Source organism: Heterocephalus glaber, unplaced genomic scaffold (assembly GCF_053883595.1).
Source record: "Heterocephalus glaber isolate CG9 unplaced genomic scaffold, H.glaber_assembly_v1.0 deba00001617, whole genome shotgun sequence".
NCBI classification, from domain to species: domain Eukaryota; kingdom Metazoa; phylum Chordata; class Mammalia; order Rodentia; family Bathyergidae; genus Heterocephalus; species Heterocephalus glaber.
This window is the reverse complement of record NW_028258387.1, coordinates 193122-209834: the sequence shown is the minus strand read 5'-3', so window position 1 is coordinate 209834 and position 16713 is coordinate 193122. Positions and strand designations below refer to the sequence as shown.

The 16713-nt window shown below is 45.4% G+C and overlaps 1 protein-coding gene across 5 annotated transcripts in view; it reads left to right on the top strand.

The window, feature by feature from the left end:
• The window catches only part of LOC110347605 (sperm motility kinase 2B-like), a 112229-nt gene that overhangs the window by 24013 nt on the left and 71503 nt on the right, over positions 1-16713 (top strand). The window contains exons 3-4 of one of the 5 annotated variants that reach the window (XR_015445678.1): positions 1544-1600; positions 2073-3295. The exons of 2 other annotated variants lie outside the window; for them this stretch is intronic. The gene's annotated coding sequence lies outside the window, so the exon portion shown is untranslated. 2 more of the 5 variants (XR_015445688.1, XR_015445695.1) reach the window with 2 other exon arrangements.

The window sequence follows — 16713 nt, the reverse complement described above, 5'->3', positions numbered from 1 at the left end:
GACACAGATATAACTGGCTGCAAAGGGGACCAGGAAACCAGGGCTTCTGTGCTGCATCACAGGTGCTGGACAACTTCCTTCCAATGAGCTCTGATTGCAAATATCCTAATGTGTGTGCTTCTGTACAAAAGTGACAGGATCCCGCTAGGGAGGACAGAACTAGAGTCCCCTGTGGAACACTTCACCTGTCTCTAGATTTTACTTTCCCCTCTCCTGAGTAACAGCCATCTGGGGACAGCTGTACCCAAACTTTCTTCGAAGCTCCCTTGACACATCGGTGAGAGGGATCAGAAAGGTGACATCAAGTAGACATCATCACGTTCTCTCCTTTTGATGCTAAATTCACATGGGTCCAAATCGATTACATGTTCGTTCACCCAGCACCTGCTGAGTGACAAGTGCATCATGGTGGGTAAGAGCTGTGAGGCAGCGGGGGCCCCATCATGCTGACCGCCGACATCACCACCTTTGATGCCATGTTGAAAGGTGGCATGGCCACAGAGTCGGCCTGTCCAGCTGAAGATGGAGCCCGCCACCTTCCTGGTGTTGCCTAGGTCTCTGTATCCAGATGAGGTTCAAATTGACCCAGAAACAGTCACGACCACTCTGTGTGCTGCCGTGACATATGCTGTTCTGGTCTTGGAAGCACATTGTGTGGAATTTCTCCCCACACATCTTAGAGCAGATAATGCGTTCATGTTACTTACTCAGGCTCGAGTTTTTGATGAACCTCAGCTTGGGAGTCTCTGTCTAGACCTGAGTGACAAAAGCACCATGGATGCAATCAGCGCAGCATGGTTTGCTGATCTTCATAGCAACACACTGCAGCCCTAGAAGGAGACACTGGAGCTACCCTACACTGGGCAGAAGCAGAAAGTGAGAGAAAACCATTGCCTTCGACTTTTGGAAACAAAGTTCTAGGAAGAGCACTTCCTTGAATCTGCTGATGACAGCTGAGGAGTTTACAGAGGCCCTGGTCAATCTGGCATTTGTCAGATCCTGAAGCGGTGACCTGTCTTCCTTTCACTGTCAACCCTGAACCAGGAGTGGAGCATATCGCCCACCTGAAATGCTGCCTGGGGGAAGGAGCGCTGCTCAGCAGTTCCTAGCAGGTGGAGCTGCTGCGGTCACCCGGGCTGTGCAGTTCACATCGGGCAGGGTCTCCAGGGGTGCTTTGAAGGGGACTGTGAATGTCTTACTGGTCCCATCACAATGGAACCCAGTATCATTTTGTCCCCAGGTTTGCTTTCTCTGTATTCAGTGATCTGTGTATTCACGTGATAATCCATGGGGCCGAGCGAGATCCACAAAAGCCAAATCCCGCTACGGAGATTCTTTCATTCGCTGCATTGCCAGCCAGGCCGTCTTCTCCTTCTTTAGTTCCTCTCACAATAAAAACAGCACTTCCCTTTGTTTTTTTCATCTAGAATTGCTATGCGTACGAGTAACCTTAATTTCTCAATTCATATGACCATAAGTGAAAACGACACACAGTGCAGCCAAACAGTTATTTATAACTTAGCTTTTTGGTTTTTTCCCAAAGATCATTTCCTCAAAATGGATGTTCCTGGGATGTCGATGAAGACAGTACGTCTGAAAGGTGAGGCTTTCCAACAGCGGATTTCTTCATCCTTGCAGTCTCTGACCCATGATGGTAGGCATCATGCTGCTGCTTCCTGTTCCTGAAGGCGAGCACACAGGGGCCCTGCACTTAGGCACATCTCCCCCTCCCCTTGCAGCAGTGGTTCAGTGGGAGTCAGATAGGACGGGGTGTCCAGGCTCTGGGGTCAGGAGCTCTGACACATCCAGGGCACTTAAGGTTTCTGTCTGAGGGTCTGAATGAGTCTTAGCCTGTCTGGTTTGCTCATAGGAAGAGGATCTGGTGGAGGATGATGAAGGAGGAGAGGTAAGGACAGAGTCTGGGGTGGTAGCTGTAGCTGGGCCCATCAGCAGGCAGGGAACTCTGCTCTGGGGGGCGGGGGCTGTCTTTCTCTGCCTGGCACCCGCTACTTGGCAGAGCCCCCTGAGCACACTGACGCTGACTGACTCTTCTTGTTTGATGATGATCCCAGGAACACTGAGGCCCATCTGCTGGACAGAGCTTCCTGTGCTACTGACTACTGGTACTGCAGTGGTTTAAACACCTCAACTTGCGATGCTCACAGAATCTGTTCATGGTTTGTGATGAACTGGTGGCAGTGTTTAATATCCATTGTAAGTTCTGTTCTCCCATGACTAGGCTGGACCCCAGCACAGCCATGTTGGGAGTCGGGATGGTGATGGTGGGATTTTAGTTAGGACACAGTTGGCACCTGGGGGTAGAGTCTGGGCCATGGCTGGCAGGGCTCAGTAGTACTTTGTGGTGGTGCTGGTGCTGTCACCACCAAGGCCACCGCTGCTGCTGATGTAGAAGCCCCAGCAACAAGAGAAAGTCCTAGTGTAATGGGCTGTGATGCCTGGGGGTGCAGAAGAGACTCTTGATGATCAGCAGCAAACTGCATGCTGTGGCATCAGGCACTCCAGAGGCTGTAAGAGAGCAGGGTAGCTGCCAAGTGCAGCTCACGGGGAACCAGGTCCTAGGGAGGGAACAGGTGGAGGAGCCAACTGAGCTGAAGCTGGACACATACCAGAAATAATATTTGATACATACTTTTATGTTGTAATATGTCTTGGCCAAATATACCATATGATCTAGACTCATATCTAGATTCTAACATAGAAATAAATGGCCACAAAAATAGTCTTGAGTGGAATGAGTATGTACAACTGTAACATAAGAGGCATTTTAGTTTCTTAAAAGAAATAGATAGTGTGTATTTAAATCTCTGCATGACTTTTACCTGGGGGAAAGGAGAGCTGGGTTTAATCATGTAAAAAAATGCAGCTGTTTCAGCAGCTTCTTGTATCATTTCATAGATCAGCAGGCCCAGAGTCTTTCAGAAGTTTTGGAATTGAAAGGTTCTTGTTATACATAGCCAATATGGTTTATTTTTAACTCTTTGACCATTAGGTGAGATGGGTCAGTTCAGTGTTCTTGCAGAATTCCTATTAACTCAAAAGAGCTAATTTCAGAAAAATAAGAAAACTGACATTATATTTGAGGTTGTAAAATATCTGCTTGCTAGTGTTTGGAATAATGCTAAATATAGGCCTAATAAATGCCCAGGAAATAATTCAGAAAAGAATATTCATAATACTAGAGCAATGCATTACATCCTACAGCTTTTAATACGAATTCACAGTAATATGACATAAACACAGTCTCTAAGGTACAGCATAAACCTGCATCTCTACCCATCAGCGGTGTCACTAGACCTGCCTGTCTGTCTGGGATGCTGCCGATGAGTCCCAAGAGTGAGCCGATTGTGGTAACTGTTGGTCCTTCAACACTGTGATCATCCTTTACAGCAAGAAACGAAACAGGTTACTAACATTTCTAACAGCTACTTTGACATTGTAAAGCTACTCAAGAGAATCACTCCTGCCAAAATGTATGCTTTCTGCCCAAGATGGAAAATACGTTTAATATTTGTGACCTCGTGAATGTGACCAGCACATCTACATTAGGAGCTGATAGGAAGTATATATGCTAGAGTGGCATTTACATACATATATTATATATTATATATTATATATTTATATTTACATATAAAGCAGATTTTAAAAATATAAATGAAGTAACTTCAAGTTTTCAAAACTTGTGTAATTCAGCTTAAAGTATATCAGATATTTCTGGAAGATGACCAAAAAAATTCTTTTAAGTATAGAAGAGAATTTTTCATCAAAAATACTATTTGATTTCACACTTTCAGGAAGGTAATGAGAGGTCTTGATGGCTGAGGTCTCCAGAAATTGAAGAAAAGGGAAATGTTTCTATCTCGGGAGCCACGTCCTTATGTGTATAAAGCTGAATCGGGTACCACGTCCTTATGGATGTAAAGCTGAGTTGACTGGAATACCAGTGGCATGTGCGGTTCTGGTTAACTGAAGATTCACTAGCAAATACTCAGTAGTTACTATTACAGAAAGCTTCTCCAGCCTTTAAAAGTCTGGTATGCCAGAAAGAAATCAGTGGAGGATACAGGGGCTTGAGCCATCTCATGCGCCTTCTGTGTTACACTGAACAACTGCAAGTGAATGTAGCCAGAGAAGGAACAAGAAACAGAAGTTGTTCCTGACATCAGGAGATCACCTGGACTATTAGTGATAAATGTGTATTGTATTCCAAAAAACCTGTAGAGCTTCAGAAAGGTATTTCATGACCTTTGGGGAAGCAGAGATTTAATAGAATGGTAGAAAGCGCTAACAACAAAATAAAAGGCTGAGAATCACACTTCATAAGAATTTGAAAACTACTGCTCATCAAAACATGCTATTACAAATAAATAGCAAGGATTGAATGGGAAGAAAATATATATATTCTCATATATTTGTATTATGTAGGATATATAAACATACATGTTCCTAAGTATTTTCATAGAGAATGAATATAGCCAGAGTCCACAAGGAAATGTATATGCGCTTCAGCAGCTCGCCATGCTAATAAATGTCTGGAAGCTAAAAGCAACCACTTTGAACACTACTTGTAATTGCAGAGGCCAAATGTAACTTGTATTAATCTCATGATGAATATAATAAATTTAGTATTAAAATATTTATACAAGTTTTGCTTTTCCCAATGTATACATTTTTTGGTGGACTCTGTATAAAAACCCCAAGATACATACAGAAGTCCTGCAATCCAAGAAGAATTTAAACAGTACAATGAAAAATGGCTCAAGACCCTAAAGAGACACTTTCTAAGGGAAGGTAGATGAATGGCCAGCAAACACAGGAAACTGCTCCACAGCACTAGTCATCAGGAAGATACCACTGCGCAGCCACTACACATTTCAGAATGGCTGAAATGAGACCAGACAAATCCAAAGGTTAATGAGGATATGGAATAGCCATACCTTCCTGCATGACTGCTGGGAATAGAGAATGATACTGTCCTTTAGAAATTGGCAGTTTCTTAAAAAGTTAAAAGTAGAAACTGCTGCTTGAAGTAATATCACTCCTAGCTACTTATCCAAATTAATAGAAATTAATAGATGTCCACCAAAGTCTTTAAATATGAAATCTTGTAGTATTTTTAGTCACAACAGCCTAAACTGAACTGGGCTTAAGTGTGCATGCACAGGAAAATGAATAAAACTGTTCTCTCCTGTAATCTGTACAGTTAGAAGAACTCCCAATGCTCACGACAATATAGATAAATCTTAATAACATCAACCTGAAGAGAAGCCAGACACTGAGAGGCACAGACTGTCCAATTCCATGCACACAATGGCGAGGATGGGCAACGCCAGTCCATGGTGGCAGGATCAGAACAGGACACTCAGGGCTAGAGACTGGAAAGGGACAAAGAGAGATGGGTGCTCTGCCTCTGAGGGGGTGTGGATTGCGTGAAGATGTGCATTTGTCAGAACTGCCTGACCAGACATCTGAGATCAGTGCATTCAGTAGTTGGAAATTATTCCTCATTGCAAAAATAAATATTTAAATTAGACACTATGCACAACTGTGTGTGTGTGTGTGTGTGTGTGTGTGTGTTTGTATTTGAAAACTTAGGTGAAGTGGACTAAGTCCTAGAAAAATATATTAATCAAAAATACCCCAAGTTGCCTCGCAAGTGCAAGGACCCGAGTTCGATCCTCAGTACCCCCCCCAAAAAAAACCAAGATAAAAATTGAAAACCTTAAAAGTCCCTTGATCATTAGAGAAACAGAATCATTGTTCAAATACATTTCCACAGAAAATTCTAGGTCTGGGTGGTTACATCTGTTATTCTAACCAACCTAAAAATTAACTCTAAGATTGCACAGATATGGGCAGAGGAAAGAAGAACCATAATCTCAACTTTTTTCATGTGTGAGAAAAATCTTTTTTTTTTTTTGTACCGGGGATCAAACTCGGGACCTTGCGCCTGCAAGGCAGGCGCCGGAACCACTGAGCTAAATCCCCGGCCCTATGTGTGAGAAAAATCTTGATGCTTACACCTGAGGAGTTCAGTGTATCAAAGGAAAATTATAAGTCAATATGATGCATAAATATGGATACAAAAAATCTAAGTAACTAATGTAACCACCTTGGGTTCATACCAGGGATACAAAGTTGACTGAACATGAGAAAATGCGAGTAATTCTATACATTAATATAATAAAGAAAAAATGCTCATCTACAGCTATAAAAGAAACATCACTAAACTGAAATGCATGCATAATTTTAAAAGAAGCTAAACAAAATAAAAACCACTGGCAAACAAAAACTAGAAAAGAGTTTCCCCAAATGGTTATCTGCCAAACCCTAGAGAAAATATTACTCTTTCATAATGAAAACATTGAAAACGTTTGACACGGAGAAGAGAGGATTATTATTGCCCTTGCTTCAAAACACTATATGTGAGATCCTAGGAAGTGTGCTTAAGCAAGAAAAAGGAAGAAACAAATCTGTTATTAGTCACAAATAATATGAATGTGCACAGAGGAATTCCAATATACTCTATAAATGATTCAATAAGCAAACTACTGAACACGGAATCAAAGCACAAAAATAAACATTTCTATACACCCGCGACAGTTAAAGACAGTATCTTTGAAAAATACCATTTGAACTATCTATAAATACATGATAAACAGTAATGAATCAAAAAGATGTTCTCTTCGTCTCTTGAGTAGTGATTATTAACTTTGTTGGGAATGGGAAGGAAAGAAAACCTATGGGTGGATACACTATGTTCACGGATTGGAAGACCAGATACCGCAAAGAGGTCAGCAATTTTCAACCAATCTGTACATCACTGCAATCCTAATCAAAGTCTCAACAGGGTTGGTTTTTGTTTTTTTATGTATATTTTGATCTTATACATTAAGTTTATTCTTCAAGTGAAAATTGTGTAAAAGCATATATAAAACAAAAATGTATAGTTTCTGTCAAAACAGAGAAAAGAACTGCTGGTATCTGAAATATTCCACAGGCTATTCACACTGTTTCAAGATTGTGTATTGTTTGTTTCTGGAAAAGAACAGTGGTAGCTGAGTATAGTGGTGCACACCGATGATCCCAGCAGCTCTGGAAGCTGATGTGCAGGAGCGCAAGGTCAAGGGCAGCCTGGGCAATAGAATGAGATGCTGCCTCAAAATAAAAATGGCTGGGGTGTAACACAGTGATGGGAGCTCTAGCCTAGTGTGAGCAAGGCCCTGGCTCAATGCCCAGCACTACAAAACTGTACAGCATATTCAATACATCTTGCAACAAGTTTCAAGGAATATATGTATGAAATATCTAGTGTAAAAGGAGGAATGAAGAAAGCCTTCCCAGGTGTTGCCATAATACCTTGCATAGACTGTGTACCATTCACCGAGTACTGAGATGGGACAGAAAGATCAGCTCGGGAACACATCTAGTAGAAAATACAGTTTTGTCTTTGTCTTGTCCAATTTGAAATGTTTATGAGGGTCTGAAGCAGTGACAGCCAGTAAGCAGGTGTTAGGAATGAGGGTGCAGTCCAGGAGAGACTTCTGAGCAGGAGCTAAGCACCTGGGTGTCACTGCACTACCCCAATGCCTAAAACTATGAGCCTGAAGAAGATGGTGGGGGCAGCAAGTGCAGAGAGGTGAGGAGAACCAGGCTGGAGACTGCCAGGCACTAGTGTTAGAGGGGAGAAGTGGCTGGGAGAAACCAGAGACTGCAGAGCCTCAGAAGCCAGGGAGGAGAGAGCTTCAAGGGGAAGAGCTAGTGTCTCCCCTCCTATGAGGCCAGGACTTCGAGGGCAGAGACACTGGATTTCCTGACCAGCAGCTTCCAGGGGTGGCAGAGATAAACGTGGCTGAGAGTTGGGAAATGTGAAGTGGAGCAAGAAATTGGAAGCATGTTGAGAAGATTTGTTTTTGTAAAAGAAAAATGGAGGACTGGTGAGAGGGGAACAAAGGAATTATTTAAGATTGACACGTTCTAATGAGAAAAGGGAAAAGATGACAGCTCAGGATGGGATGCCCTTGAAATGGTAGAAAAAGTCAGATGCAGCCTTGGAGAAGAGCAAGGACAGCTCCAGTGTCCAAGTGGGTACAAAGGAGACGGGTTCTGCGCATTTAGGGTGAGTACAAGATCTTTAACACTAACAGTGCAAATAAGTTCATTTAATGCAGTGAGGCAAAGAGAGCAAAATTAGAAATTAAAGAGTAAGAAAGAAAATGAAAGGAGTTCCAAATGCCACTGAGACTTAGCATCACAGTTGTGCATCTTCTTCAGAACTTGACGCCATGCTGTTCCGCGTAGGAGCCCACTTTCTCTGCCATCTCTCGATCAAAGCCACGAAGGGGGACAGAGTGCACCATTACTGTGGCATCTAAGCCAACACCTGCAGGAAACCCTGTGCATTCCAGAGCCATGTAAGATGCACCCACTTTGAATGTTTTCCTGGGTCAGGAAGGCAGAGAAAAAAAGATCATCACTGAAAAACAAATGAAAAACAGATCACCTAGATATGAAAATGAAGTGAGTTGTCTAGGTTTCGGTGTATAACGATCTTTCGTTGGCAGAACTTTGTACATAAATGAAGAAACGCTAAAGGCAGCTGCCCTTGGAAGTTTGTCACTGAGTCTACTGTGGACAGAATGTGCAGGAGGAAGTGCGCCTTTTACACAGTCAACTTAGATACAAGGAAAACATGTAAAGAAAATTGAATAGAAATATTAGACTACACTGATGAGAAAAATGGCAGTTTTCAGGTGTGTGTGTCTGTGGTGCCTGTGAGTATGTGTGGTCTCCTGAGTGATGGTGTGGGGAAGATGCACTGTTACCATGAGCTGCTCCGGAGGTTTGCAGCTCAGTGTACCTGACTGCGCAGTATCTTCTGGCCGCCCCCAGAAAATTCTGCGAAATCTCATCTTGATCCTGGGACACTTACCGTGAAAGCTAATTGTATTTACTTCTTCTCTTTGACCTCTAGGAAGTTTAGAACATTCCTGGGCCATTTCCAGCAACTATCTGGAAACAGCCTAATTTTGTGCACAAGTTTTATCCCTCACATTATTTTCTTAACTTTACTTTGTCTCATGACTTGAACTTCTTCCCTTCTTGCATTGTACATTTGTCCTCATTTAAATCTTCTGTACAATAAGGAAGGAAGGAAGGAGGTGGAAGCATAATTATAATGCATTGATTAAAGTTAAATCTCTCTTTGATCTTACTTGGTAACATAGTATTCTTTATCTCCTTGGATTCCTAAATACCATGGCATTTCACCTGTTGCTGTGACAAGTTTTGCAGCAGTGTAAAGTTTCCTGTCCTTTTCTATTGGTTGCCTTGAAAAATTAAACTTCCCTTACTCAACAAACGCTACAGAGTATCAGATGCTATGGAAAAATACCACACTTTCAAGGCTTCTGATTTACCACTCATCACAGGTGTGCAAAACTTTACCGCACAGTGTGATAACCACCACCACCACCACCGAAAATAGAGGTCCTTAAGAAATGGCAACAAAAGAACCACAGCGGGGTGGGGGTAGCAGCTAGAAAGCCAGTCAAGGATGGGTTCACAGAAGGCGTGGAGTTGAGAGCAGGGAGAAGATTGCAGAAGAGTGGATCCCAAGATGAGAGAGTATTGCACACATTGGCCCACAAGGAGCTGGGGTCGGGGAAGAGCAGGTGGCCAGAAGTGACCAGAAAGCAGGGTTGTTTAGTGTGAGAAAGGAAACACTACAGCCAGATGTGAAGGTCTTCCCATGCCATCCTAAAAATGCGGACTGCGGGGAAGCGACAATGGTTGCTAGTATTTTGTAATTATATGAATAAATCAAAGTACATTTTCATGTAAATAATCCAAATACCAAAAAAATGTCCAAAGATATGATCAGTGGGATGGGGGCTGGGCAGCCTGGAGAAGGGGCCTGCTTAGGAGGGCCCCGAAACAGGCCAGCGCAGGCTGGGGTGGGGAAGTATGAGTGTCCAGCTGAGCAACTACACAGATGAGGCAGGGCAGGTGGGGCGTGCCAGGCATGCTACTGTCTAAGCAATAAGACTAGCTTGGATTTCCCCGGTGTCTTTCGGGAGTGGTGTTATCCAAACTGGCCCATGTGAGGCTTTAAGGGCGCAGCTCCACACTTCTCCCCTCTTCCTCAGCTGAGCAAACAGCTGACTACAGAATCACCTAAAGCCTTGTCAAGATCACCTCACACGCCATTACCAAAGTATGACATATTCCAGACACGAGGACAATCGTTGCCTTTCATAACTCCAATTTAAAAAATGTTATGTTCCTCAAATGATCTCACTTTCCTTATGTATTGATCTCATTATGAACATTATAAATGTAAACATAAATGTAGTGATCCTAGATCTAAGTCAATGCTTTTATAAACTGTATATTAGAATGGTAGTTAAGGGCTCATGTGAAAAAAGGATACCGATGCTAAAATTTTGATCTTCTTAGCCTATTGAACCTTGAAGTATTTATTCTAAGCATTTTCTCTTAAGATGGAAGTAAAACCAAAGGTAAACAATAACTTTAAGATTTCTTTGGGGGCCAGGGATTTAGCTTACTGGCACCACAAGCGCAAGGTTGTGAGTTTGATCCCTGGTACCAAAAAAATTACTTTGAAGTGCAGTGTCTTCAGTGTAGCAGGTGTGTGTAAGCGATTGAAGAAAACATTCATGTCTGTTCAGCCATGTGTGCTGTGTGTACACACTTGCATGTTTGGCTATGGCCTTTAATGAGCAACATAGAATTTTACTTCTAGGCAAGTAAAATCCCTAATGTGATTAAGACACCATGGTGCTGGCACAAAAACAGGCATGTGGATCAGTGGAACAGAATAGAGGAAGCAGAAACAACCCCAGGCATGTTCCACTATTTGGTCTATGACAAAGGGGCCAAAAACATACACTGGAGGAAAGATAGGCTCTTTAATAAAAGGTGGCAGGAAAATGGGCTATCCACATGCAGAGGATTGAGTCTAGACTCATATCTCTCATCATGTACTAAATGAAAATCAAAATGGATCAAGGATCTAAATGTTAAAACAGAAACAATCTGGTAGAAAATAAAATAGGTAAACCTCTTGAGACATAGGCATATGCCAGAACTTTCTGAGGATTTCCCCACTGTCTCTTAAGTATCATATGGTCTCTCTTAGATGAGAAATCTAGATAGGTGAAGAGAGAGGGAGAGGGGGAGAGAGATGGAAATGGAAGATAGATAAAGTAGGGGGATCTTTTTCAAATGGGAGAGGGGATTCCAGGAATATGGCAGAGCAGTAAGTAGCAACAAATCAACCTCTCTGGGATTCAGGCACTGGAGAATAGCACCTTGGGTAAGGAAAGGAGGGAGGTGGATCCCTAGGACCCAGGAGGGATCTGAAGGGAACATTGGGGCTCACAGAGAAAATGAAGATACAGATCTCAGTGCAGAAAAAGGAGGGGGCAATCTGTCCTTTCTCCCCAGCTCCCAGCTCAAGATGTGAGAGAGGAAGATTGAATCATCAGAGACAGTGAAAGTAGGTGACTCCAGAGGCCTCCAGGGAGGAACAGGCCAATGGAATGGAGCAGTGGATGCTGTGCACTACAACAGTTGGTGAGTGTGACTCCAGCCCAAGTGACTGCAGTGTCCCATGGAGAGGGTGCTTGGCCAGAAGCCACTTTAGGGTGGGGCCAAGTGAACCTGACACTTGGAGTAGCCATGGGTTGGCTTCATCTCAGGACCACCCAGTGATGAAATCCCACAAAAGCAGGAGACATCCCGTTCACCCCAGCAGGAGACACCCAGAATGTTGTAGGCTCCAACCCCACAGCCAGAGGCCAGGATCAGCCTGGTCTTCTGGGGAGTTGAAAGCACCACAATCAGTACCCACCTCTAATCCTACTGCAGGCTTGCTGGGATCCACCAACAGGGATCTGGGCTTTGAATGCCTCCTGTGTCTGCCAGTGACAGCAGAGTCATGCCCTAAATTGAACACTACCCCAAAAGTGTAGACCGCAGAATATAACCACAGGCTTGAAGTCAGAGAAAACTTTTTTTTTTCATGAGTTTGAACATTGTTTTTAGGTTTTTTTGTTTGGTTTTTGTTTTGTCCTTCTTTCCCTCCTGTCTTCCTCACCTGCTTCCTGAGGCTTGGTTAATCTTCCTTTGTCCTTCAGCCTTCTAATGTTGTTTTGTTTCTCTATTTTTCCCACATATCCTTTTAAAATTTTCTCCCCTTAGGGTAAAATTGCTCTATTGAGTGGATATTTACTGTATATAATTTTCTAATTTGGCTTAGATTTGGTTATATAACTATAAATCTCTTACATGTGGTTAAAGGTGGCACATTATTAGTTCACACAGTTTGTCATTTTCTAGTCTGTGCTTGATGCTGTTGTTATTGCTGATTGCACTACTTTAGCCAAAGCAACATAGTTGTGATCAATTGATCTTCCTTGTATCCTTATACCTTGGTTATCTGAGGGTCATAAATAACACTATAATCCAGTACCAAAGAACTAGGTGCTAGGCCAAATAGGCAGCAACCATTCATCCGTAATAAATTGAAGATTAGAATTTGGAGTCACACTCCCAAGCCAAAAGCCAGCTTCACCTAGAAGACATCACTGAAAAATAATCATTTCCTAAAGAGTTCTCGGTAATAAAGCTACTGGCCATAAGCAATTTACCAACCTCAGTGCAGAAAACAAACAAAAAAAATAGAAAACGAGAGAACACGGAAGCAAGATGCAACCCATAAGCCCCAACTTGCCAAAGCAAACCAAGGGGCCATCGAGTTGGAAGAAATCAAAAACCTCACAGCTGAGTTTTATAAAACGGTGAAATAGTGGCAGTGGAAGTAACAGATCAGTAAGTCTCTTGAGAAAAACAAAGCCGAGATAATTGAAGAGATGATAGCCATATTCAAGGAAATGATTAGTGAATCTAGAATAGATAGAGATAAAATAGAGGAGCTTTTGAAACACATGGAAACCATGAATCCCCAACACAGAAAAAAACTGGATTCGAGGGGAGAGGGTAACAGGAGATGGAGTGGGGAGAGAGAGCAGGAGGGGATGGGGGAAAGAGAGGAAGGGATAGAGATGTGTTATGTACCTGTACCAACTTCCTCTGAAGATTCTGTGGCGCAGATCCTGCCCCAGGCACGACAAACATGAACCACAGTTCAGGGTCACAAGAGGACCCTCCCCTATACCAAATGTCCCTGCCCCTATGGTGGCAAGCGAAATGCCTGCGTGGGACGGGCTCTCTCATGGGTCCGAACTCTGTCCCCACAACACAGGGCTGTGTGCCCTCAAGGCTGGATGTGAGTCTCTGGGTTTAGTGACATGTGACGTGGTTGTGCTGTTTTCAAAGACTTGCAGGGCCCAGGGGAGGCTTGGGGCAGGATAGGAAAGGCTGGGATGTGGGTCCTTGTCCCTCCACACCGATGTGTGGGTGATGGTAGATGGCCTCTTGCTTTTCCCAGAACAGACCCCATCACTGGGCAGAATTCTGAGTCAGAGAAATGGTATGAAGATAGAAGTGTGGACAGACCAGAGCAGATCTGGGCAGTTTCTTTAAGGGAAGCTGTGCACCTGGGCCAGGAGCAGAGCTGCTGAGATACTGAGGGCAGCTGTGGGTTCAGGTCTTGTCCCACCTCAGCTCATCACATCCCTCCTGCCCACACTCACCTTACCGGAAATCTCTTTCTGGGGTTCCTCCCCTCTCCCCATGTTCAAACTCCCAAGAGGGCCTGAAGCTCCATCAAGAAAAGAGTTTTCCCAGGGAGCTGGGACCCAGCCCATCCTTGCTGCTGCTGTTCCTTCTGGTTGCCACACACTGGCAGCAGAGAAGGCAGCGTCAGTGCTATGGGTTGAGAAGGGCCCAAAGAATGCTAAAGGGTCCACAGAAGTTCCTAGGGTGAGGAGGATGCTTGGTGGTGGTGGCTGGGGTTATGTGGGGGCGGCATCACACACCTGTCTGGTAACCAGGCTGGGGTGGCTCCCATCCTGAACTCAGTGGACAGGCTCAGTGCGTCCTCTGCACATTCCTAGGTTGCTCACAGCATGGCCATGTCCAGGCTTCTACACAGTGGTCACAGCAGCGGTGTCCCAGGACACAGAACATGCAGCACTGCCTCTCTTCACCTGGCCGCACCATCCTTGTAGCAGCACCTCGGCGGTTTCTGAATGGAAGCCCTTGCACATGAGCATGCCAAGAGGTGAGCTGGGAGGACATGGAGAAGCTCCTTGCCACGGAGGACTGTGGGATAAAGTCAGGGCTGTGCTGGACAAGCCCCACCCTCACCCGGCCCCCACCTCCACCTTCACCCAGTTGGGAGCCTGTGGTCTGTGGACTCCAAGGTGCCCGGCACTCCCTGGGCCTAGGGGAACCTCCCTGGGGCAGAGGGACACAAGTCAGGGAGTCATGATCCGTCTGCTGGTCTGTCTTCCTCCCACTGAATCTCAGCTCCTGATGCCCACACAGCCTTCTGTGCTGCGCATCCACCTCCCTCCTGCAGGGTACACAGGTGTCCTTGGCCTCTCCTTTCTCCAGGTCCCTAGACAGGGCTGTAGGGTGACTCCCTGCAGCTTCCTCCTGCGTGGCTAAAGGACGTCCACGTTTATGGGGTCGCTTCTCATGGATCTGCAGTAAAAATACAGGGAGACGGGTGAAGCATGCTCACTTAGAAACATACCAGACGCTATTGTTGGCTGCAGTCACTACCACTACCACCCCACCCCCCGCAGTAGACCCCACAGCAAGTCCTCCTGTCCATCTGAGACTCTTCCCTCCAACCACAACTCCATCCCTCTCCCCTCCCCTCCTTCCTACAGTTCTGCCCTGACAAGTGAAAATGACATGAGGGTTGTCTGGGTCTCTGCTGGCCACTACCTTGCATTGCACTTGAGCTTAGCCAAAAGGCTGAGAAGCAGTGGGCACTACTTACATTGGGGCTATCTTGTGTCAGTGGCACCCCGAGGGTAGCAGGCAGCAGGAGCATAGGACAGCCTGTGGTCCTACTCTTCAGAGACTCAGACCCGCACCTCTCACTGCTGGCAGGTGCAGAGGTGGTGCAGGAGCTGAAACAGGAAGCCCCAAGGCTACACTGGCAGGACACACTGGGAGCAACAGGGCTAGGTCAGCTGGACATGTTGGGAGGGGCAGGGCTAGGCTGGCAGGACATGCTGCTATTGACAGAGCTAGGCTGGCAAGATGCCCTGGGAATGGCAGGGTTAGGATGTAAGGACACGCTGGGAATGGCAGGGTTAGGAGGGCAGCACATGGCTGGGAGTTGCCGTCCTGTGGATGGGAATGTGTGCTGGGAGCCTCTGGTGCCCTGCTGTCCTGGGGGATTCACTCCAAGAAGTAAGGGGCCAGTGCAAGTGGCAAGCTGGCTGGCCCTCCTGCTGGTGAGCAGAGATGACTGGCCATGGCCTGTGCAAAATGATGACATTCCCACTGCACCCCATCATACTCCTAGTCCGCATGCACAGGCTTCACCCGGGTCCTGAAGTCCAGCCCCCAGAGTTCCTGGTTCTGCACCAGCAGGAAGGTGGCCACCTCCTGCTTTTATGGCACTCTCCTTACCAGTTCCATGACATTCATTGGGTTGAATCCCATCCCGGCCATAATGCTCAGTATTGCTCTCTTTTCGGGGGTAGAGTGCAGCTCAGCAGGACTCTTGGGCAGTACACCAAGAATCCCCCTGGGGTGCACCACCTGCGATAGGGTTGGCCACATCCTGGGGTTGGAGTTGAGGTTCTCATGAGGCCACTGGCATCCAGGGAGAGAGAACAGGTGCAAGACAACTTCCCAGAGAGGATCTTTTGAATTCTATATGCAATCCCCATAAAAGGGAAGCTTCCCTGTTACCAATTTGTACTAAATAACCCCAAACATGTAGATTAGAGCTTTCATACTTCCCCCCTGCAAGATCATTTCTGGGGCAGAATATTTCATTGAATATGAAAACTCAGTCTCCTCCTGCCCAGGGAAGTCCCACAGCCTCAAACCCAAGTCACTGATCTTTGCTGGGCCTTGGAAAATTTTGGAAAATTTCCCTGATTTCAGTTCGCCTTGGAAAATTTCCATGGAAAATTGCCCTGATTTCAGTTCGCTATGTAAGATTCCCTGCTTGTGACAATATTGGATGGCAATGCCTATGTCTTGAAACATCTCCCTGCCTCCAGGCTGTGTCCTCTGGCCTCCTGTGGTTCACAGTCCAGTGAATGTGTTGCCACAGGTTTCCCCCCATCGCATACCCTCAGATGGCAGGGTTAGAATGGCAGGACTTCCTGGGAACTCTAGGCCTAGGAGGAAAGGACATGCTGGGAGTTGCAGTCCCTTGGATGGGAATATGTGGCTGGGAGCCTCTGCTGCCCCTCCCTCCTGGGAGCTTCCCTCCTGGCAGCTTCACTCCTGGGCATGAGGGCCTTGTGCAGGTGACAGGCTCACTGGCCCTCTTGCTGCTAAGGAGAAATGACTGGCCGTGACCTGTCCAGGATGATGACATTTATTCTCCACCCCCATTGTATTCCTACTCCAAATTCAGAGGCTTCACCTGGGTCTTAAAGTTCAACCCCCAGAGTTCCTGGCTCTGCACCAGCAGGAAGGTGGCCGTCTCCTCCTTATACTGCATTCTCCTTACCAGCCCATGACATTTATTGAGTCGAATCCCATTCCAGCCATAATGCTTAGTATGCT